The sequence below is a fragment of the Ictidomys tridecemlineatus genome, chromosome 2 (assembly GCF_052094955.1).
Source record: "Ictidomys tridecemlineatus isolate mIctTri1 chromosome 2, mIctTri1.hap1, whole genome shotgun sequence".
Taxonomy (NCBI): Eukaryota; Metazoa; Chordata; class Mammalia; order Rodentia; family Sciuridae; genus Ictidomys; species Ictidomys tridecemlineatus.
The window spans coordinates 91589200-91612920 of NC_135478.1; the positions used below are offsets into that span (position 1 = coordinate 91589200).

Genomic DNA, 23721 nt, shown 5'->3' on the forward strand with positions numbered 1-23721 from the left:
TCCCCCCAGAGGCAAGATGAGATGTCTTCGGAAGGTTGCTCATAACTTGCAAACTGTAGTCCTGACTCTTCTTTTGCTGATGCCACTCCTGCTTCGGGACCACCCTGGACCCTCACTCCTCCCGCCAGGGCTGGACCTCAGCAGTACTCTATATGTGTAATAAGAATTGTAATGCATTCCACTGCTGTGTATTTAAAAAAATAAAATAAAATCAATAAAACTAAAAAAATGAAAAGAAAAAAGAAAGAAAAAGAAAATGTTAAAATACAGATTCTGATTTAGTTGGTCTGAGACAGGCTGGGGATGACTAGCAAGTCCCCAGGTGATGTTGAGGTTGCTGGTTCTCTGACCAACTTTGAGAAGTAAGGTACCATCACGCAATGCTGAAGAATAGCAAAATAGGTGTCTACTATTAAAACCCCAGGGCAATGAATAAATAAATAAGATCTCAGGGTTCTGTGCTATAGATTCAACAGAGGTATTTGGCTGGGTTTCATATGGAGTTATCTCTTCAGCTGATCTAAATCATCTCTATTTTATTTTTAATGTTTATTTTATTTATATGTGGTGCTGAAGATCGAACCCAGGGTCTCACACATGCTAGATGAGTGCTGTACAGCTGAGTCACAACCCCAGCCTCATCTCTGTCTATTTTTGAAGTGCCAATAAATAGACAAAACCACATTCATTATTTTCTCTTTCTTCATCTCTTCTTAAATTGAGGTGAAATTTTCATAACATGAAATTAACTCATTTCATTTTTAATGGTACTGCATCAAACCAAGGGCCTTGCAGGTGCTAAGCATGGGTTCTGCCAGGGAGCTACACCCCCAGACCAAATAAACCATGTAAAAATGAACAATTCAGCCAAATGTGGTGGTGCACACCTGTAATCCTAGCTACTCAGGAGGCAGAGGCAGGAGGATCATGAGTTTAAGGCCAACCTCATCATTTTAGACAGACCCTATCTCTAGATAAATAAATAAATAAATAAATAAATAAATAGGGCTAGGGATAAAGCTTAGTAGTAGAGTACCCCAGTGTCACAAAAGAAAAAAAAAAAAAAGAGCCTTTAGTGTGTTTACAACCGGGTGCAACCATGACTTCTATGACTTCTATCTTATTCCAAAACATCTGCTTCCTATCTCTATGGATTTATTATTCTGGATACAGTATTCTATATCCAGATGAAAATGTTCTGAAACTTTACCTATAAAGGTAGAGGTAATGGTTACATACACTGTGAAGATTCTAAATGCCACTAAATTGCATACTCCATCTGGTTAAAATGATGAACTATATTATGCTATGTGATTTTACCACAGCAAGAAAGTATAGACATCTGCACATTCTAGCTAAAGCCTCTTTTTAGTGATTTTTTTTTGGATGTAGATGGACAGCTTCCCTTTATTTTGTTCATTTATGTGGTGCTGAGGATCAAACCCTGTGCTTCACACATGCTAGGAAACACTCTACCGCTGAGCCACCACTTCAGCCCCTCTGGTGATTTTAAGAAACTATTTGAGGCCTACATGATGAGGAAACCTAGACTGCTTATCCCCTGAGCCTACTTGTTTTCAGCCAATAAGGCAACAACCCATTTTTACTTATTTTTTTCTTGGTACCGAGATAGAACTCAGGAGCACTCGACTACCAAGTCGCATCCCCAGCCCTTTTTTAAATTTCATTTAGAGACAGGATCTCACTGAGTTGCTTAGTGCCTCACTAAATGGCTGAAGCTGGCTTTGAACTCGTGATCCTCCTGTCTCAGCCTCCTCAGCTGATGGGATCACAGGAGTGGGCCACCACGATGGCCAACAACCCATTTTTGATAGGACACTCTATAGCAAAGAAATCAAAGATCAAGATCTGCTCCTCAAGGTTCGCAGTCTAATTGGAGAAACAAAATTGTCACATGAGACCAAACAACCTATCACCAGATAAAAAATAATAATATGTGCAAAATGAAAACAGGTAAATATTAGCATACAGTCTGGGAACTCTCTACATACAGCTCTGAGGATTCTTTCCTCCCTGCATGGAAAGCAATTTTAAAAAATGAACCATGCAAACCAGGCCAGAATAGGTACTTTGTTAACCTATTCAAAATGCAACATCTCTGTTCTGAAATCAATGGTGAACTTGCTAGTTCTAATGTTGTACTTTGAAGTGAGGCCCATGTAATTGGACTGCCTGGGTTTGAACATGGCCTTCTGACTATGTGGGACTTGGACAACTTCTTAACCCACTGTACATGAATATCTCAGAGTTATTGAACATGCTGAAAATCATATCCCTTTCAATATATGATTCAGACTTTTCAATAATTCAGATAGACATTTTCTGAAACAGCACAAATTATTGAGATTTTATTTAATGTCAAAAGAAATTGGGCTAGGAATGTGGCTCAAGCGGTAGCGTGCTCGCCTGGCATGCGTGCGGCCCGGGTTTGATGCTCAGCACCACATATCTCTCTCTCTCTCTCTGTCTCTCTCCTCTCTCACTCACTCTCTCTCTCTCCTCTCTCACTCTCTCTTTAAAAAAATAGAAAGAAAGAAAGAAAGAAACTAGTGTGTTGCTAGGCTAGTGGTACATGCCTGTAATCCCAGTGATTTGTGTGCTAAAGTTGGAGGCCCACTTTGGCAACATAGTAAGACTCTGCCTCAGAATAAAAAAATAAAGACTGGGGTGTACTTCAGCCATTAAGTGCCCTTGGGTTCAATCCCCAGTAGCAAAAACCAAAACTAACAAACAAAAAATATTGTGCATTTTTTTCTCTTCTTTGAACAAGATTTCTTTTCTGGTACCAGGGATTGAACTCAGGGGCACTAGATCACTGAGCCACATCCCCAGCCCTATCTTGTGTTTTATTTAGAGACAGGGCCTCACTAAGTTGCTTAGTTCCTTGCTTTTGCAGAGTCTGGCTTTGAACTTGCAATTCTCCTGCCTCAGCCTCCTGAGCAGCTGGGATTATAGGCGTGCGCCATTGCTCCGGCTCTTGAGCGAGATTTTTAAAGTCTCTTTCAAAATCAGGTTGAAGGAACCTAGACAGATAGAAAAAAAGAAAGAAGAAAGAAAGAAAGAAAGAAAGAAAGAGAGAGAGAGAGAGAGAGAGAGAGAGAGAGAGAGAGAGAGAGAGAGAAACACCTCATAAATGGGATGACATCAAATTAAAAAGTTTCTATACGGCAAAAGAAACAAGAATATGAAAAAAGTCCTTACAGAATGGGAGAAAATCTGCTACCTACTCTTCAGACCGAGGATTAATATCCAAACTATATTAAAAAACTTAAAAAAACAACAAAAAATATCCCCCCAAATAAAAACAAATACCCCTATTAATAAACAAATGAACCAAAAAGTCACTTCTCAAAAGAGGAAATCAAATAGCCAACAAATATATATGAAAAAATGTTAAAAATCATGAGCAATTAGGGAAATGCAAATCAAAACTACACTGAGATTTCATCTCCAACCAGAATGGTAGCTATCAAGAATAAAAACAATAATAAATGCTGGAGAGGATACGGAGAAAAAGGAACACTTTTACACTGTTGGTGGGATTGTAAATTAGTACAACCACTGTGGAAATCAGCATGGAGTTTCCTCAAAAGATTAGGCATGGAACCACCACGTGATCCAGGTATATCACTTCTTGGTATTTATCCTGAAGAATTAAAGTCATCATGTTACAGATACCTGCATACCCATGTTTATAGCAACACATTTCACTATAGTCAAACTATGGAACCAGCGTAAAAGTCCATCAACAGATGAATGGATAAAGAAAACGTGGTATAGTATGGGTGGTGGTACACGCCTGTAATGCCAGCAGCTGGGGAGGCTGAAGCAGAAGGATCACAAGTTCAAAGCCAGCCTCAGCAAAAGCAAGGCGCTAAGCTACTCAGTGAGACCCTGTCTCTAAATAAAATACAAAATAGGGCTGGGGATGTGGCTCAGTGATCGAGTGCCCCTGGGTTCAATCCCTGGTACTAAAAATAAATAAACAAATAAGGGGCTGATTATGTGGCTCAGTGGTTAAGTGCCCCCGGGTTCAATGCCTGGGGGTGAGGAAGGTCAGTGGACTAGGTGAATTTGATCAGGAAAAATATTTTAAGTAAAAGATCTGTAATTTGGGGCTGGGGATGTGGCTCAAGCGGTAGCATGCTCAAGCGTGCAGCCGGGGTTCGATCCTCAGCACCACATGCAAACAAAGATGTTGTGTCCGCCGAAAACTTAAAAATAAATATTAAAAATTCTCTATCTCTATCTCTCTCGCTCCCTCTTAAAAAAAAAAAAAAAGATCCTTAATTTGGGAAAAGGTAGGGAAGTATAAGAGAGCCAAGACTAGAAAGATAGTAGGGTGAGAAAAAAAAATGTTGGCAGCAATTGTCTTCTCTGTTCAAAGATTCTGGAATAATATCCATTTTCTTCTTACATGTTACGATTAGTCAGCCCAAACTGACTAATTGCAACATGTAGCACATAGCCTGGGTGACTTAAACAAAAGAAATGTACTTTCTCCCAGGCTATGAAGATCAAGGCCAAAGTGCTGGTCAGTGCAGTTTCTCCTGAGGACTCTCTTCCTGGCTTCCTGTCTCCTCACTATGTCCTTACATAGTGGAGAGAGGTTGCTTTCTCCTTCTCTTCTAGGGATATCAATCTTCATCTGTCTTATTAGATCAGGGCTGTCCCCTTATGACCTCATTTGGCCTTAATTACTTCTTAAAGCACTTATCTGAAAATACAGTTAGAGGTTCAACCTATGGTTGGGGGAGGGGGGACACCGTTCTGTTCAAGTATTTTCTGAAATTTTTTTGTATGTGTGTCGGGTGGGTACTGGGAATTGAACCCAAGGGGGTTTTACCACTGAGCTATATCCCCACCTTTTTTATTTTTAATTTTGAAACAGGTTTTCTATAAGTTATCCAGGCTGGCTTGAACTTGCCATTCTCCTGCCTTGGCCACCCAAGCCATGATTATAGGTGTGCTCCACCATACTCAGCAGCATTTTCCAAGTTTCTGTGAAGAGCATTCATTACTTTTATGATATGAGTATTTGTTTGTTTGTTTGTTGCAGTGCTAGCCTTTGAACCCCTAGCCTCAAGCATTGCTAGGCAAATACTCTACCACTGAGCTATAAAAGACTGAAATGAAAGGAAAAGGGGTACTCCTAGAGGTACTCAAAGGAGTTGCTGATCTGAAAGAATGTGAAATTACTTCCCTAAAGTTAAACAGGAATAGGGAGCCCTATGAATGCACAAGTCAGAAAGGGGTTCTAATTTGAAGGATAGGGTGGTGAGTTTCTCTGTCTCACCTGAAGTAGGATGAGGTCTCAAGTGCCTGCAAGAGAAGCCATAAAGGCAATCATAAAACAAGGCTGGGGACACTGGATGGTCAGGTTATCTCAGAATTCCCCCAGGAAGTCTATACTCAGGTCAAACCAGCCCTGACCACCCCAGCTAGGATGATTTCTTCCTATTTGGAATTAATGGAATATCAGTCCTTGCCTCTCATTTGGCACATCTTTTATTTATCCATTCATTCTGAAATAGTTTATGAACATCCTTTGTTCAGTATCACTCAGGGAGGGAGTGAATAGACCAGATGTGGGGTTCAGCAGTGAGTAGGGAGGAAAAGGAAGAGATGTAGAGTAATGGAAGAGCCCCCCCCCCAGGGATTTTCCCCCTGACAGATTTCAGACACCTTCAAAATTATGTAGCTGATTGCTAATATGTCTCACACAAACAATAACTATTCCTTCTTCATGCAAAAATTTAAAAAATATATCAATATAAAATTGAAGATAAAAATTTATCTGGCAAACAGGTGCTAAGCATCAGCTGTGAAGAGGTAACTGAGCATCTCATGATTGTCTCCATTGATAATGGAAGTAAACATTCAGCTAATCTCTTAATTCCCCTACAGTCACCCTTGAGTAATAGGAAAAAGATGGTAATCTTTTGAATTTAATTCTTCCTTTCCAAGTACGAATTATCCTGTGAACATCAATTGCAGGACTTTACTACTTTTTTTTTTTTCAGATAAAAGACTGAGGAGGAAATTAATTTGGAAAACATCCTGTCAGGGCTGGGGTTGTGGCTCAGTGATAGAGTGTACACCCAGTACACTTGAGGCACTGGGTTCTATCCTCAACACCAAATAAATATAAGGATATCGTGCCCACCTAAAACTAAAAAATAAATTTAAAAAAAGAGAATCTGGCTCTCAAAAATCCTGTCAATAATTTTCTATATAAACATTAGTAATTAAATAAGCATTGAAAACATAAACATGTTAGGGAAAGTAAGAATATTATGAACACACTATATTGAAGAGTTTGTCAAACTTCTCATAAGACCAAAATGAAAGACTAATTTTTTTTTTTTTGGTACTAGGGATTGAATTCAGGGGCACTCAACCACTGAGCCACATCCCCAGCCCTATTTTGTATTTTATTTAGAGTTAGGGCCTCATCATTGCTGAAGTTGGCTTTGAACTCCTGATCCTCCCAACTCAGCCTCCCCAGCTGCTGGGATTATAGGAGTGCGCTACTGCACCCAGCTGAAACACTAATCCTTTATTTTGTAATTTTTAAAAAATTTGAGATGAAATTCACATAATATGAAATTAACCATTTTAAACTGATCGATTCAGTGATATTTAATATATTCACCATTTGTACAACTACCACCTATATACTTATTCCAAAATATTTCCATCACCCAAAAAGGAAACCCCAGACCCATTAAACCCCTTTCTCCACTGAGCTATATCTCCACCCTTTTTATTTTTAATTTTGAAACAGGTTCTCTATAAGTTGTCCAGGCTGGCATGAACTTGCAATCCAACAGTTGGCTTTCTGTCTCTGTGGATCTACCTATTCTGGGTAATTGAGACAAATGGATTCATACAGTATATCATTATGTGTGACTTTTTGTGTCTGGCTTCTTTGACTTAACATGTTTCCTATGTCATTCATTTTAGCCTGAGACCCGAGATGGCTTCATGAAAGAAGATTTGAATTGTGAGAAAACGCTAGGGAGTTTTAAATTAAAGAGACAAGACTCTAATTACCTTTAAACCAGCTCAGGGGGGGCTCCTCCTAGCTCCAGCCTCCAGCCACCTACTGTGGTAGCCAGGTTTACTGAGGAGGCCAGAGAGAGAGAGAGAGAGAGAGAGAACGCACCAGGGAGTGGACTTTTATTGGGGAACAAAAAATCCTGGGGAAAATCACATCCAATGAAGATTAAGGGGGGGCAGCATCCCAAGGTCAGGGGTGACGATTGGGTCTTCGGAGTAGTAGCCAGACATGCCTCTGCACAGACAAGCCCTTGGACCTGGAGAAGGGTGGGGAAAGCTCTGACACAGCTGTGTCTAAGCGCCTCTCACCCAGCTAGGGAGGTAACTCAAATCATGTGCAAGGATGGCCTCTCACAATTTATGTTGAAACGTGTATCTGTACTTCATTCTTTTTATGGCTGCATAGTATTCCATTATGTATCTACAACAACTTTTTATTTCATTCATCAAGTGATGGACACTTGTGTTACATTTATCTTTTTGGCTATTATTTTTAGTGCTGCAAAGAACTTTTATAAACAAGGACTTGAGTACCTGTTTTCAATTTAGGGGGTATATACCTAGGAATGGAATTGGTAATTCTTTAAATATTTCCTATTACTCTTAGAATACAGCATAGCCTAGGCCTGAGCTGCTTGATGAATGATTTTTTTTTTTGACAGAAGCAAATTTTTTTAGCAGGGTAGAGCGATTTTGTACATCAAGAGCTACAGTCTGACATATTCATCAGACAGTAAAAAAAATTCTCAAGAGATCTACATGCAATATACATGTTTTTTAAAGATTTTTTTAAGTTGTAGTTGGACACGATGCCTTTGTTTTATTTATTATTATGTGGTGCTGAGGATCCAACCCAGGACCTTGCATGTGCTAGACGAGCACTCTATTGCTGAGCCATAACCCCAGCCCCATGCATGCAATATATTTAAGAATATATTCGAACTGAATGTGGTAGAGCTTACCTGTAATCTCAGCCTGGGAAACTTAGTAAGACACTGTCTAAATATAAATAAATAAAACTATGTTTGAAAATGTACTTGTTAAGTTGTTGTTGTTGTTGTTTGGGGTATCAGGGATTGAACCCAGGGGCATTTAACCACTGAACTATATCCCTAGTCCTATTTTTTAGTTTGAGACAGGGTCTTGCTAAGCTGCTTAGGGCTTTGCTAAATTGCCAAGGCTGTCTTATAAACTTGTGATCCTTCTGCTTCAGCCTCCCAAGTTGCTGGATTTACAGGCATAAACTAACACTCACAGCCACTTGTTAAGTTTTGACAGTCATAGGAGCTATGTGTGTGTGTGTGTGTTGCTGGGGATTGAACCCAGAACCTTGTACATTCAAGGCAAGCACTCTACCAACTGAGCTATATCCCCAACCCAAGGATCTACCTTTTCATATTCAAGAATCAGTTCCATGGGGTAGGGGGGACATGGATTAGATGAACTCTAGATGGGGCAAAGAGAAGGGAGGGGAAGGGAGGGGGCATGGGGGTAGAATGAGATGGACATCATTACCCTAAGTACATGTATGAAGACACAAATGGTATGACTCTACTTTGTGTATAAATACAGCTATGAAAAATTGTGCTCCATATGTGCAATAAGAATTGTAATGTATTCTACTGTCATATATAACAAGTTTTTTAAAAAATTAAAAAAAAGAATCAGTCACTGTTGAAAGCATGTTTATTTATTACAACATGACTAGCCACTCTTATATATGCAGATAATAACACATTTAGCTTGGTAAAAAAAAATGTTCAACTCAAGACAAATAATGCATAATTTCATTACATACAGAATCTAAAGAAATTGAACTCATAGAACAGAGAGCAGAAAGTCGATTGACAGGAGATGGGGGTAGGAAAAATAGGGGGAATCAAATGACACAAAGTTTCAGTTACAAGAGAAATAAGTTTTGGACATCAAACATACTGGATGGTAACTCTACTTAATAATAATAAATTATAAATATGAAATTTACTAAGAAAGTAGATTCTAAGTGTTCTTACCACATACATACACACAGGAAAGTAATTCAAAGAGATGATGGACATGTTAAATAGCTTGATTGTGATGATCATTATACAATGTATATCAAAACATCACATTGTACACCTTGAGTATATAAAATTTATTTGTCCATTATATTCTAATAAAGATGGGGAAAACATAAAAGAAAAAATAATCAGCTCTACCCAAGATAAAGGAGACACAAACCAAAAGAGGAAAGATAGTATTAGTTAGATGCAATATTAGCCAAGATTTAAATAAACTGATAAATAAGTGATAATCATGGCACAAGAATCATGTCTGCTGGGTGCAAGCTTCTAATCCTAGCTACTCGGAAGGCTGAGGCAAGAGGATCTTAAGTTTGAAGGAGCCTGGGCAATTTAGGGAGATCTAGTCTCAAAATAAAATTCAAAAAGAGTGCACACCTGGAATCCCAGTGACTCAGGAAGCTAAGAAAGGAGGATCCTAAATTCAAAGCCAGCCTAGACAAACTAGCAAGACCCTATCTCAAAATAAAAAATAAAAACAGCTGGGGATGTAGCTCAGTGGTGGAGTATTCCTGGGTTCAAGCCCCAGCATTAAATTTTTAAAAATTTTAAAAAAGAAAGAATTGATTCCTTTCTTTGTAAAATTGATAGGTTGACAGGAATGCAAATTGATACAAACTTTCCCTGGACAAAATCCACAGTGCTTATCAAATCCCTAAAAAATGTTTATATTCTTTGAGCCTATTATCCTTTCTGGGATTTTATTTAAGAGAAAAATCATGAATATTTATGATAATTTATGAATTCATCATTCATTGAAGTGTTCATTAAAATGAAAAATTGGAAGCTATCTAGAATCTATAAATAGAGATTTAGTGACATGAATTATGGTTCATTCATATGAAGGAATATGGTGAAGCCAAATTATTTTGTAGGCAATATGGAATGACTTGGAATAATGTTAGTGTCATGATATATTTTTAAAGAGAAAATAATATGTACACTACAATACTAAAATTTTCCAAATAGATCTATGCATAGAAAAAAGTCAGCTTCCCTGCTCTAGAATACAGAAATAATAATATGCATCTCATGTAAATATTACAAGAATAAAATAAAAACATCCAAGTTCTAATGCTTCACATAGTGCTTAGGTTATTTAAAGAACTCAGTAATTAATTTATATATATATATATATATATATATATATATATATATATATACACACACACACATACACAGAGAGAGAGAGAGAGAGAGAGAGAGAGATACATACATAAAGATATTATACACAGAGTCTCACTCTGTTGCTCAGCCTGGTCTCAAACTTAGGGCTCAAATGATCTTACTGTCTCAGCCTCCTGAGTAGCTGGAACTACAGGTGAGAACCATTCAGTAAATTTAGTAAATGTTAACTATTGCTATTGTAGTTGTGGAAGGTTGTACATCAACATGCTAACAGAAGTTATCTTTAAGTGGTAGACTTGTGAGTGATTTTAAATTTTCTTTTGCATGCTCTTCAGTAGTTTTCACAATTAACATTTTAATTTCATAATCAGAAAAAAATAAAGAAAGCATTAAAAGAAAAACATTAAGACTTTATAGCCATATAAGACTTTATAGCCATCTTTTCAATCAATATAATTCTGTTCAGGATAAATCTCACTTTCTTGGGAGAGTAATTCCATAGCGGATACCATAAAGTTTGAATATTTGTGGAACGTCATTCTGATCTTTGCTAATCTCTCTTAAGAAAAGAGTAGATGCAAACAGCCAATGGAAAAATATTTCTATTAAGTCAGTTCTACACACACACACACACACACACACACACACACACACACACGAATGCAGATTGAACCCAGGGATGCTCTGCTACTAAACTACATCTCCAGCTCTTTTTATTTTTATTTTGAGGCAGAGTCTCCTTGAATTGCCCAGGCTGGCCTTGAGCTTCAGGTTCTCCTGTCTCAACCTCCTGAGCAGGAGGATTACAGGCATGAGCCATCATGCCCAGCTTCTCCACAATATTTATATTTTTATTCTTAGACATAAAATAAAACGTTCAGAGCTCTCCTTTAGAGGCTTGACAAGAATTTTAGAAACTCAGGGATTATGACAGATCTGGACATTCCTCTCCCTACCTCCCGTTAAGTACTAGGAACTAAAAAACTCAATGATGAATCATCATTTACAGAAAAAACAAAAAGCAAGAGAGTTGGAATTATATCATTTCGTCGCCCTTTTTTACCTATTCTAGTAACTCTATATGACTCAGTCAGGCATTTAAGGTCAATTGAAAGATATTTTTTCAGAGTGACTTGAAACGTGGATTTTTCTGAATCTAAGTATTGGAGTTTCAATTTTGAGTCTTTCAAGTTCACACCCAGAAATAAAAGTGTCAAGAGAAAATTCCAAGAACTCTTCTTTGGTTTTCACTTCCAATGCATGTAGTTAAAAAGAAACCGTTCACAGAGAGATTCCTCTATTTAACCATCGTTGGGTATGGTGTGAAAGCCCCAAATTTCCCAGCCTTTTAGTTGGGTGAGACTGGCAACATTTTCAGCCAATGAAACAGCTCCTATTTCTCAGCCACAGTGATTGGTCCAGTAATAGGCACATGACCCTTGTTAGACCAATCAGAAGCAACCAGATTCAGTTCTGGGGGTTCTGGATACGTTCTTTCCCATTAAAGGAGACTGGGTACGGTTTTGGCTTCGGAGCGGGGACCTCTCCTCTAGACTCTTGCTTGGGAAAACCTACTTGGAACTGCGAATCTGAGAAATAAATCGAGTCCTGATTGCAGTGTGAAAGCGCAAGATTAAGCTTGGCCTAAACAAGTGTTACTGAATTGGCCTGTTTAGGCAGTTCTTCACCCTCTGTTTTTGGTGCAGGCATCTTTGATTCATAATTTGGATCGGTCACTTAAAACTAAACAATTCTAACTGACATAGAAGGAAAGAGTGTACAAAATTCATAATTAATTATAATTAATTATAATGAAACTACACTGGATAATATTTTTTCAAATATTTATTTTTTAGTTATAAGTGGACACAATATCTTTATTTTGCTTTATGTGGTGCTGAGGATCGAACTCAGTGCCTCACGCATGCGAGGGGAGCACTCTACCACTGACCTACAAACCCAGCCCCTATACTTGATAATTTAAAATCAAATAGAACTCTTTCCTTATATTGGTAATGTACGTATTTCTCCACCTGTGGTTCTTTGAACAATATGCTGTATTGTAAATCATCTTAACATTCTTCTCTCTTTTTTAAAATTTTTTTCTTTAATTGTAGTTGGACACAATACCTTTATTTTATTTATTTTTATGTGGTGCTGAGGACCAGACCCAGCACCTCACATAGCTAGGCGAGTGGTCTACCGCTGAGCCACAACTCCAGCCCCTTGAGTCTATTCTTATGCACTGTTATAAGCAACCTAACCTGGGTTCATTCTCAGCAACAAAAATAAATTTAAAATAGGCTTAACGTAGAACTCATCCTACTTCAGTATTTTTTCCAAGTGTCAAATGGTGGGATAATTAGCTGTTCAAATAAAAGAGGCCATTCTAAAGAACTAACTCAAAAGAATTGAGGCAGTTAAAACAAAAACATCTTCAATGTAAGGCTCGAAGAGCTATATGTTGGAAATCTTGCCAACAGTGCTTGGAAGAAAAAAGCTATTTTATTTTAGCACAGACATAGTTAGATGTGAATGATATTTGGAAATATCATTCAAATTCATGGTATATAAAATTGCTACAAGTATTGTGTCCCTAGAAGGCATAAGGGTTTCAGAATGAGGCTGGATAAAAGCTTGACATTTTGGGGAACAATTGTGAGGCATGTATATATTCTTGTATGACTAAATGAATGTGATGATGGAGAAGAGTACTAATTTTTTTTTATGTTGTACAACCTGAAACTGGAATTTTTAAGGCAACTCTACTTATTACGACCTAATAAGTAGTAGAGTTGCCTTAAAAATAATGTTTTTAATAATGTTTGTCTTGTTCCTTTATCAGTTTATTTAATGTTTGTATTTCAATGTATCTGTCCAATTTGGCTATAAATGGGCAAGAGCGTCAGCCTGTCTGCCTTGGATTGTAAACTGCTGGGGGGGGAGAGGCAAGGTTTAGCTAATTTTCTCTGTGAATCATTTACCATGACATAGCAAGGCACACAATTATGGATTTAATAAGGGTGTTGATTTTGATCTTTAGAATGATGCTTAGTCCCATTTATTATCTTCTTGATCCTGCCAGCACTTCTAAGACGATGGGGAAAGTTGACTTGACTTGATGTACTTATAATACATTGTAATCCCTGGAAACTTATGTTAAATAGGATAACTGAGATCTACAGTGATGTCTATTGGTAAATGCCTGAAGTTTTATATTTTCACTCTTCTGTAGCTGTTTGATGTGATTATATATATATATATTTGGAAACTTGAATGTTTTAAATTTTGATTCACTTCATATGAAACTCAAAAGTTGTGTTATTCAAAGTGATAGCTTTTAAATAGAGAATTACAAATCTTATTTTGACTTTTACCAATTGTTATTGGAAATAGAATACTTACCCTGACATTTAAAAAATATTTATTAATATGATTATGGTTATTCTTGTTTTTTTTATAATTATTTTTTGTTGATGGACCTTTATCTTATTGGTATGTGGTGCTGGGATTTGAACTCAGTACCTCACACATGCAGGCAAGTGCTCTACTGCTGAGCCACAACCCCAGCCCCTGATTATGGTTATTCTTGATTGGGTTTTTTTGCTTGCTAGACAAGCTCTGTATCCCTAAGTTACAACCCTAGCTTCTTTCCACACCCCCACCCCCCCAAAAAAAAAAGAAAAGAAAGGAAAAAGAAACCAAAGGATTAAAACAGGAAGAGACAAAGTCCAATTTATGGTATAGGAAGCTAATTTGTCCACAAGGTGGGAAATGGATTGGATGGATTGGCAGAGAGCTAGACTAACAGAGGGAGGCAGGAGACAGGCGCCCTTGCAAGAGGTGTGGCCTGAGAAAAGTTCAGGGGCCAAGGGAATGGAGAAGTGGCTCAATGTGAGTGGCACATGCGGGATAGAGTTGCCTGGATATGGGATTAATGGAGAAAGTGAAAGATGACTCCCAGATCCTTGGTATGGATTCCATATACCAAGATAAGGCACTCAGAAAAAGCAGCAGAGTAGGAGGGAGGTGGGGCAATGAGAGGGTGGATTTGATGGGCAGCTGAAGATGTGGATGGTTAGGGCATAGGACATTGTTGATAGGTCTAGACTTGGGGGCTGGAGGTGTGGCTCAGTGTCAGAACATTTGCCTAGCATGTGTGAGTCCTGGGTTTGATCCCTAGTACTAACAAAACAAAAAAACAAATCTAATCAAAACAAAATACCCAGATCCAGACTTGGACTTCCTGAGAATGATTACAGTGTCTGGAGCATCAGGGCCCGCTGGATGAGGTCCTCCAGGGAGAATCTGTAGAGTGAGAAGTAGAAAGGCCCAAAGAATTTGTATGAAGACCACAATTCAAAGGGTGGATGGAGGAGATCAAGAAGAAAATGGCAGAGAGAGAGAGAGAGAGAGAGAGAGAGAGAGAGAGAGAGAGAGAGAGAGAGAGACACACACACACACACACACACACACACAAAAGAGTAGATGACAAAAATATACAAGGGAGGAGAGTTATTGTTTGCATATTTGATGATTGTTTGCATCAGTAGTTCTCAACTGGAGTGACTTTGCCTTTTAGGGCACATTTGGCAATGTCTATGGACATTTAAAATTATCACAACAGTCGGCGGCGGCGGGGCGGGTGTGCTACTGGAATCTAGTTTTTAGAGGTAGGGATGGTGCTTAATATCCTAGAATTCACTGATGGCCCCTCCCTTCTCAACAAAGTATCAGTATTGCCAAGACTGAGAAATCCTGGTGAAAAGTTCATATTTTCCTTACTTAGTATAATGCTGTGTGCATCATTATTCAGAACCTTATTATTTTGTTTTATAGTAGCTAACAATCTGTTATATGTCAGGTATTATTGAAAGCACCTTACAAAACAAACACTTAGCTAGATATACACCTGTAATTCTAGCAATTGGGGAAGCCAAGGCCAGAGAATGACAATTCTGAGGTTGGCTTCAGCAACTTAGCAAGGCTCTAAGCAACTTAGTGAGACACTAACTCAAAATAAAAAATAAAAGGGGATGTGCTTCAACACACCGAATTCAATCCTCAGTACAAAAAAAAAAAATCTTAATTGCACAGGGAAAGTATTCTGACCCTGCATTTATTTCATGGAGGTGAATTGTTTCTCGATACTCTTCAGTGTTTACAATCACCATTAAGAGATGTGAATTCAGATTTACTGTACAAGAATGAACTTGTTATGCAAGATCTCTTTATTAGAAGAATAGAAGTACAAGTGAACCTGACATTGGACTGGGGATAGAGAGTTGGCAGCTAGTCTAACTTTCATCACTGTTCACTGCTCACTGTGAAGACAGTTCAGTGGTGGTTCAATTTCCCAAGATATGAAAAAAAGAAAACTATCCTATTCTCCCTACTAAGGAGGATTATAGAGGGGGAGCATGAAAATTGTCTCTACCTTATTTTTTTTTTTTTTTACTCTCTGGAAACCACTTCAAAATTCTGTTTCTGTTTCATTTTCAGTATTCTTCAAACATTCAGCAAAGTTGAAGACAGGCTCCCAGTTAATAATCCTTAACTCCATTTTACAGATGAAAAATTTAAGGTAGAAAATTACATGTTCAAGGCAACAAAGTGGGCTGGGGATGTGGCTCAAGTGGTAGCGTGCTCGCCTGGCATAAGTGCAGCCCAGGTTTGATCCTCAGCACCACATACAAACAAAGATGTTGTGTCCTCTGAAAACTAAAAATAAATATTAAAAAATTCTCTCTCTCTAAAAAAAAAAGGCAACAAAGTAATTCACTGGCAGAATTCCAAAAAGATTCCATGAGCCCAGACCAAAATGATTCTCTATAGCTGCAGAGATGGTTTTCTAAAGTGCAATAAGTGTTGTTGACACCATTTTTAACGTAGTGGAATTTGATCCAACAACCCAGCCAGGATTCAGGTGAGACCTGGCTTAAGCAATCAAATGAAGAGATACATTTTCATTCTACCAATGAATACACCTTTTATTACTTGTCCACAACCTTGCCATTTGCAAATTTAGGCTAAACTAGGTTGGTCTTTTAAATCATGATAGTTAAGCAATGGCTACAAAGATGAATCACCTTGTCTTGGTTAAATAGTTATATTTGTGAAAGTGACCAAATAGAACACAGTGAACTAGCTTCAATTCTCAAATACTTTCATTTGGCTCATATCTAGGCAACCAGAGTCATGCACCCATCTAATGATGCAATTAAACTCAGATGAAGGGTGGGTGGGGAGTGGGTAGAGAGACACAAGTTCTGGAGATGAGACAAGAATGGCAGAATATAGAGAACTGTTAAAACTGGGTGATGGGTACATAGGGGTTTCATTATAATCTATCTACTTCATATATATTTGAAATTTTCCAAACTGAGAGTTTAGTGCAGCAAGTTGTTAACCAACTTCGCAAATGCATTACTTTTATTGAAATTGTGTGATGTTTAAAAGCACAAATATTTGTCAATCTTCAGGTCTCTACTCCAAGTAGTTAAGAATTTTTAAGTTTTCCAGGTGATTTAACCATTCAACAAGAATATATTTTTAAAATATTTTTATTTGTTGATGGACTTTTTTCTTTAAGACTTTGGCAGTATTTTTATTTTTGTTTATTTATTTTTATGTGGTGCTGAGGATCGAACTCAGGGCCTCACATGTGTGAGGCTAGTGTTCTACCACTGAGCCCCAGCCCCAGCCAGTAGTTAAGAATTTTGAACTCATGTGTACCCTATTAATTTCCTTATGACTTTCAAATAATTATATTTTTTTCCAATCTTCCAGAAAAAAATAATTCATTCAGACAGTTACTGAGATCTTGTTTTATGCTAGGCACAGATCTGTGTGTTGGGTGAAAGGACACTCGCAAAGTTCAAGGACCACACCACACACCAGAATCCCAAGCAAGAGATTTATTGTCAGAAGCATGGAGCAAATTGACAAGGCTGTCCATCTGAGCATAGCAAGCAGCCTATCGGCACTCACAGAGCAGCTTTAAATTTCACAACCATGCTAAGGGGTTACATCATGGGCTGGAGTGGGGTCCACCCTTTAGCAGGCACATGTTCTTATGGGAGGCTAAGAAGAGGCCTCAGAATCTCTAGATAAAATGTTTCCTAGGGCTGGGTTTGTGACTCAGTGGTGGAGCACTTGACTAGAATGTGAGAGGCACTGGGTTCGATTCTCAGCACCATATATAAGTAAATAAATGAAATAAAGGCCTATCAGCAACTAAAAAAGTATTTTTTAAAAAAATGCTCCTAAACAGAAACAGAGGAGTCCCTAGATAAAATGGCTCCTGCCTAAAATGGCGGACCTAATGCCAATATTCATCTGATGTCAATATTGGGGACAAAGATAATACAAAATTTTCCCAAGAATTGCATTGTTTTAAACTGTCCCCCAATACTCCTTGCCCTTCGTTGTTCTAGTAGTTTTTCTGTGGCCATTCTTCAGCTGCATTAAATTTTTATATTGGTGTAAATCAATGGTAGTGTGCCTAGCATGCCCAAGCCCCTGGGTTCAATCCCCAGCATCAAAACAAAATGAAACAAATTTCATGTTGTTCTTTGATATTATTATTTTTTAAAAATATTTTTTAGTTGTAGTTGGATGCCATTGAGAAACTGATGTGACTCCATTTTTGAAAAACCAGCCTGTACCTCAGAGCAGGGCCTGTCCAAAGTGTGTGTGGGGTGACCCTTGTCCTTTGAAAACCCATTTCTAGGTACATAAGTTACCCTGCTTGGTCATTTGTATATACCAGATGTCCTTCACTCAGCAAATGCAAGTTCCTGAAAAGACCAAAAGAATGCATGAGGCCTAATTTCAGACCATAGCAACAACCAGAGTGAGACAGGGATAATACGTGAAATATCAAGTGCCCCTCCCAGTAGTTCTGGTGATTGATAACATGATTAGGCAACCCTGTAAGTTTAGCATATACACTCTGGCAACCCCTCGTGATGGCCCAAACCAATCGGTTCAAATGTATCTACAACTTGAACTAACCAATCACCCTTACCCAACTTGTTCCCGTCACTGAATGTGCTAATCAATGTTAAGAGTTGTTGTTTGATTTTCCTACAGTGTGAAATGATTTGCTGTGTGATGTTGTGACACATAGAGTATCCCTGAAAAACCTATAAATCCTCACTGAACTAAGGGTCAGGACTCACTTCTCGGGACCGCTGCGACAGAAACGGTTGTGAGTCCAGGCTTGGGCTTGCAATAAAGACTCTTATGTGATTGCATCGGATTCAGCTCCTGGAAATCTATTGGGGTCCCAGGAATCTGGCATTACATCATACCTTTATTTTCTTTATTTTTATGTGGTGCTGAGGATCAAACCCAGGTCTCCCACATGGTAGGCAAATGCTCTACCACTGAGCCACAACCTCAGCCCCATAATTGCCACAGTCTGGCTGGGCACAAAATCACGAGCCACTCAAGCAGGAACAAGCTTTATTTCCAAACCTCCCGCAAATGCCACACACGCGGCCTTCTCCCGGGACACATTCCACACACGCTCCCAGGAAAAATGCCGACCGCCATGCCACAAAGCTCCTCCCGGGGACACACTACTAACAGGAAATCTCTCCTCCGGAATTCCCTCCTACCGCACTTCCCCAACCAATGGGAACTCAAGAGCTCCAAAGTAGCAGGCAGAGGCAGACAGCAGTGGTCTAATGTCCAATTGAATGCACATCTTAACATAATCATTATCATCTCAATGGCTTGCTGGCATCACCTTTCAACCAAAAATGCCATGCTTGTCATTCCTACTTGGCTATGGCTCTCAGCATTTCCCCCTTTCTGTTTAATTAAACAACAAGCAATGTGGCTTAGGGACTGTGCCTGTTAGGTTGTCCAATACAACATATGGTCCTTACCCGTCATCGGATGAGCTGACCTCTAGGCATCAGCCTCCTGTCTTAGGTTGGTACCACTGCAATTGGATCATACCGGTCACTGACTACCGGTGCAGTATATAGCCATACTTGTGGATAGGCCTATGCACCAGTCGGGGGGTGAGGTTCTTTGCCTCACCTCTGTTGGTCCCCAAATTTGGCCTTTGCACCAGTGGGGGGGTGAGGTTCTTTGCCTCACCTCTGTTGGCCCCCAAATTTTAGACCATCACTAGCAGAAGGGAGGAGGATACAGAAATGCCACGACACTAAGCCAGTTGACGGCTCCTTTGAAAAATTGTACCACCAGTGACACCATCAGCAAAGATACTCCAGCATTACCACAATTCGCTGCACCAACAGATAGTTAATAATGTATACAAGTGATACATAGTCCAGGCAAGTTCTGCAAGCAGTTCAAAGCAGAGGAATCTATCAATATGTCCATTTCCTCCCAAAGTAAATCGATTCCTTGATTGAGCATTACTTGTTGAGTTATTATTCATTGATACATCAGTTTATACAGTTTACTGTGATAGCTATCGAAGAAGCTGTAGTTTGGTTTTATCCTTGTCTTCACCGGCACTGGGATGAAGATAGGAATTCTGGCAATGATGGCTAAAAAAAAAAAAAAATGTAACATTCCAACAGGTACTAAGAAAACAATTTTCTGAACAATTTACATTATCCTGAACAGAATTATTAAATATAATGAAAAGGAAAGGTGAAAGTAAACAAACATCTGTTAACCTCCTTATTTGTTCACATATTAAAACAATCCTCAATATCTGTTTACCCAATTTAAACTATTAAAATCACATGAATAAAAAAAAATTCGGATCCATTTTTTCATGAGTGCTCCTCATATATGATATATGGACATACACACACACAGACATACAACACAAAACACAAGTGTGCACACATAACATACAAGTAGCAGGCAGAAGCAGACAGCAGGGGTCTAATGCATGAGGCCTAATTTCAGACCATAGCAACAATGCACATCTTAACATGATCATTATCATCTCAATGGCTTGCTGGCCCTTTTATAAGGGTCCAGCGGAGTGTTGGAGAAAGAGACCACACGAGAGACTGACTTCATGCAATTGGCAACGGGGATTTATTGGGGATCCATTCCAGCACGCTGGGGCTCCGTGCTCACTCAAGAAGGGAGAGCAGCCCAGAGCCCAGAGAAGAGGTCAAGCAGAGCTTAAGTACACTTTCTGGAGAGGGCGGTGGGCTTTGCATACATCAGAACAAATCATCATGAGGCGCGGGAAAATTGAAAAACAACTCTGAGACGGGATTAGTACATTCATTGGCGGAACAGGGCGGGCAGGGGTGATTGGTCATTCCTAAGCAGGGTACAAATTTAAACTGATTGGTTTTGGAGCCTAGATGCTTACGTGCTGGGTTACCTGGAGTCCTTAGCTATTAAACAACCAGGGAATCAATGGAGATATTTACTGGGCAGTTCCCGCATTGTCCTAACAACTTGCAGAGATTACAGGTTCTGGGGGTAGCAGAAGAATTTTAACAATACCTAGTCTTTACTTTTTAGCCCAGGCCTTGCCATTTAGAAGCTTTACAATGCCCAGTCTTTTACACTTTAACTCAGACTTTTGTAGCTTAGAATCAGCTTAGAAATTTTACCTTTACACTTTCAACCAAAAATGCCATGCATCATTCCTACTTGGCTATGGCTCTCAGCACATAATGATATTATTGAAAGGAAAGCAAGGAACTGGGAGACAGGTGAGCAAGAAATGAAACACAGAGACCAGGCAGAGATACACATAGTTTGTCACAGCTGACAAGTAAAAGCCATCTCTCCATAGATGTAGAGAGGCAACACAGGCTTGGGGTTTGAGACTTTTATGGGGGAGGCTCAGGGATTAGAGCTGGGTGGGCCCTAATGTGAGCCGTTAAGGGTGGTTTCGGTATGAGGGAATGGTGGGCCTTTCTCTGAAAGATCCTTGGGTGGGAAAGCAAAACTTTTTCTTAAGATGGCAGCTGTCACTTAAAGATGGCCAGATGCTAAGCAAGGGCCTTACAATTATTATTGTAACTACTTTATTGATGTATAATTCACATAGCATAGAATTCACTTATTTAGATTTCACAATCCAATTTTTACTATATTCACAGAGTTTGGCAACCATTCCCACAGCCAATTTTAGAACATTTTCCTCATCCAAAAAGAAATGTGAGCTAGCCAGTAGTGCATGCCTGTAATCTCAACTACTTGGGAGGCTAAAATGGAAGATTCAAAGTTCATGGCTGGTTAAGCCAGAATTAGACAGGCAGTCAGTATAGATAGGTAAATCTTGCATTACAGGGTAACTTAACAAGACTGTCTAAAAAAACTTAAAAAAGGGTTGGGGTAAAAGTTGGGCATGGTGGTGTAATGCCAGATTCGTGAGACCCCAATAGACCTCCAGGAGCCGTATCCGATGCAATCACACAAGAGTCTTTATTGCAACTGGAGCCTGGACTCACAACCGACTGCATCGCAGTGGTGCCGAGGAGTGAGTCCTGACCCTTAGTTCAGTGAGGATTTATAGTTTTTTTGGGGGGATACTCTATGCGTCACAACATCACACAGCAAATCATTTCACACCATAGGAAATCAAACAACAACTCTTACATTGATTAGCACATTCATTGGCAGGGACCAGTCAGGTAACTGGCTAGTTCAAATGGTGGACACATTTGAACTGATTGGTTTGGGCCAAGAAGGGTTGCAAGAGTGTATATGCTAAACTTGCAAGGTCAAGGGTCATCCCCCCCTCCCTCCTTTGGACAGGCCCTGCTCTGAGGTATAGGCTGGTTTTTCAAAAATGGAGTCACATCAGTTTCTCAGAACATCAATTTAAAACGGCACCTGGGATTTGAGAGCCCTTGGTTGTCCAAGTGTTTTCAATAAGCCTTGTTCTTAAAGGCTTAGCCTATTACTTGCAGTTTGGCTGCTAGAGGAGACCCTAAGTCATTATCATCCAGTGGGCACAGTGAGCCCAGATTTAAAGATAGGTCCTTAGTGTAGTTGGGTAAATGCGGTCTATTATCCGGTAGGATAAAGAAAATGGAAACCATATTGAGACTGGAGTCCAAAAAGAAGATAGAATCCGCTGTGAGCCCAGGAAACCAGAACAACACCTGGGGAAATTGAAATGTTAATGTCTCCAAGGCTTAGGGCCCATCTTAAAGAACTGTCAATGAAGTAGCTCTCAGCAAACAGGGACGTGCTAATCAAACTACCCCAGGCCCTCCCTGCCCAGTTGGTCCACCAATTTCCCACCTTTTGGCCTCCTCACCTACATTCTATCACTGCAGGAAAACAAAGGACAGGAATGTGGGGGACTAAAAGAAGACCTTACATATAAAAAAGGGAGGATCTCCTCTTTCCATGAATTCCTCCTTTCAGGTCCCCTTCTTCCTGGGGGGGGCGGTCTTTTCTGCTACCCTTTAATAAAGCCTTCCACTTTCCATTCTACACTTGCCTCCAGTGCTTCTCTCATATTATACTTGAGCATTTGGGAAGTAAGGATTGGTAAAAAGCGGTAACAACAAGGCAGTGTTAGCTCCAGTTATCAGTGACAGTTCTGCTCCCTCACATGTTGAAATTTGAACATTAGAGAAGTACCCCAGGAAAGCACATAAATCAAGGTTTACTTAAAAAGGGGTAACATAGACCTCTCCTGGGAGGGAGAAGAGGGCCATAGCTGGTATCCCCAGAAGCCAGGTGTTCTGCCCTTGGTATGTGTCTTAGGCTTCCTTTGTTCTCCTGCTCTCTTCCCCTTATCTTTTTCCTTCCGGTGTACATAACTAGGCCCAGCAAATGCTCTGTGAGATGGCCAAAAGGTGTGAAACAAATGGGCTGAAGAGGGAAGGACAGGGTGGAGCAGCCCAGGACACATTAATTAACAACTTTTATCACTGTCTTTAGGGAGGGGCCATTCCTGGGACTGGTTACCTTAGTAACAGGTGGGAGCAGGGGCAGGTTCTTGATAAGGGTGGAGGAAGGGCACAGAAGGCATTAACGTTTCAATCTCTGAGAGTACAGTCTCCAACTTCCCCAACTCACTCAAAATGGGCCTCCTTGATCCGATTTACTTACCGCCCAATTCCTGCCTCAGCAGGTCAGGCAGGAGGAGTGGGAGGAAGATCTGAGGCCTTGCTCTGAGGTTTTAACAAAAGCCTTCCAACCACAGGCATTTTCATATTCACCACGGCCCTTAGAGCCCTCCGCGCTCCGTAAACTTGACCCACCCACTCCAGAAAGCCCACTCTGCAGAAGGAGGGCCCTCAGGTGACGCTAACTTCCATTTCAGTCTCCTAAGAAGTAGGGTATGGAAAGCCCTTTCCGCCACGCCCACACTCGCCCATCTGGGCTCTGGACGGAGCAGAGTCCTCCAGGGTCCGCCCGCCTGCGCTAGAGGCCCCACCCCTCCCTGACCCTTCATTGGCTCTGTTGACCGGCCCCCCTGGCTTTGGCTTTCTATTGGTCAACAAGGCCGCCGCTCAGCTTTCTTCCC

At 39.8% G+C, this 23721-nt stretch overlaps 1 long non-coding RNA gene across 1 annotated transcript; it reads right to left on the minus strand.

The window, feature by feature from the left end:
* Positions 1-18723: 18723 nt before the first annotated feature.
* On the minus strand, positions 18724-23669 carry LOC144375244 (uncharacterized). The gene is made up of 2 exons (XR_013434831.1): positions 23304-23669; positions 18724-19801 (listed from the first exon to the last, which is right to left on the minus strand). It is a non-coding gene; the product is annotated as an uncharacterized LOC144375244 (long non-coding RNA).
* Between the last annotated feature and the right edge of the window lie 52 nt (positions 23670-23721).